The sequence below is a fragment of the Sciurus carolinensis genome, chromosome 6 (assembly GCF_902686445.1).
Source record: "Sciurus carolinensis chromosome 6, mSciCar1.2, whole genome shotgun sequence".
Classification (NCBI taxonomy): Eukaryota; Metazoa; Chordata; class Mammalia; order Rodentia; family Sciuridae; genus Sciurus; species Sciurus carolinensis.
In genome coordinates this window covers 56,394,618-56,395,723 of record NC_062218.1, presented here as the reverse complement: position 1 = coordinate 56,395,723, position 1,106 = coordinate 56,394,618, and the positions used below count along the sequence as shown (strand labels likewise).

Genomic DNA, 1,106 nt, shown 5'->3' with positions numbered 1-1,106 from the left:
AAATTAATAAAAACTTTGCTATCCAGAGTGGCTAAATATATAGGAATATGCATATTTCATATATTTCTAAAGCTTTCTGCAAGTTATTAAAGATAAATACAATAAACTTCAGAATTTTACTTTACATTTTTAATTTTATATAATAACTCCACTTCAAAATATTTATAATATGAAAATAATCATACATGCATGAAAACATATAAATAGAAGTCTGTTTTTCATGTCAAATGGGTAATGTGCCGACAAAATAGCAAGGTTCAGAGGGAGGCACGTCTCACACAGCAGCGTGAACACCCAATCATCACGCTTATGAACCAAAAAGGATCTATAAATAGAAATATATTTTTAAGCCCTGTTTATAAGAGCAAAATATTGGCAACAGTATTAAATAACTTGAAACATCCAACAACAGGGCATTGTGTTATTAAAACATCACATCTATGGGATTGAATTATATGCCTCCATTTATAAATATTATTTAAGAAGAATAATTAGTGTCAGCAGTTTGCAAAGTAGAAAACAATCATTTTAAAGAACCACCTGGAGTTTGAACTATTGGGCCTGACAAGGATAAGAGGAAACTTTCACCATTGATTTAGAAAAATACCTGAAGGCTTTGTTTCACTTTGAAAGTCATGGCCTTCCTTCTAGATAAGCCCAGGTAGAAAACATTGAGGCAAAGAAGAGTTCTATTCCACTGCTTTAAACAGCAAAGGAATTTGGGAGTGGGCTTTGGCAACTCCCTCTTAGGAGTGGGAAGGGCTTTAGATGAATACTAGAAGGACAGAGGGGTTCCGGTGACTGGAAAAGCAATTTACATGAAACAGGTGGGGCTCAGGGAAAGGATGGCCAGTGTTAATGGCCCTCTGGTGGCAGGGGTTTCACAACTTTAGGATACAAGTATCTAATATTAAATTTTATGTTGTTTTCTATTCTGGATGAGAACAGCACACAGTTTGTTCAACTGTTAACCTAAGTATCATAAACAAACAACAAATAAAATACTGTGGATCTGGTGTCGACTCTTCCTCTGTCTTTCCCAGTCCAATAGTGAGAACCCAAGGCAAGCTACGGCTTCAAAAGCCGTCTCAGCTCTGGTCTGGCTT

General features: G+C 35.8%; 1 non-coding gene across 1 annotated transcript; it reads right to left on the bottom strand.

Moving 5' to 3' along the window:
* Positions 1-221: 221 nt before the first annotated feature.
* Positions 222-325, bottom strand: LOC124987764 (small nucleolar RNA U13). Its single transcript, XR_007109274.1, has one exon. It is a non-coding gene; the product is annotated as a small nucleolar RNA U13 (small nucleolar RNA).
* Between the last annotated feature and the right edge of the window lie 781 nt (positions 326-1,106).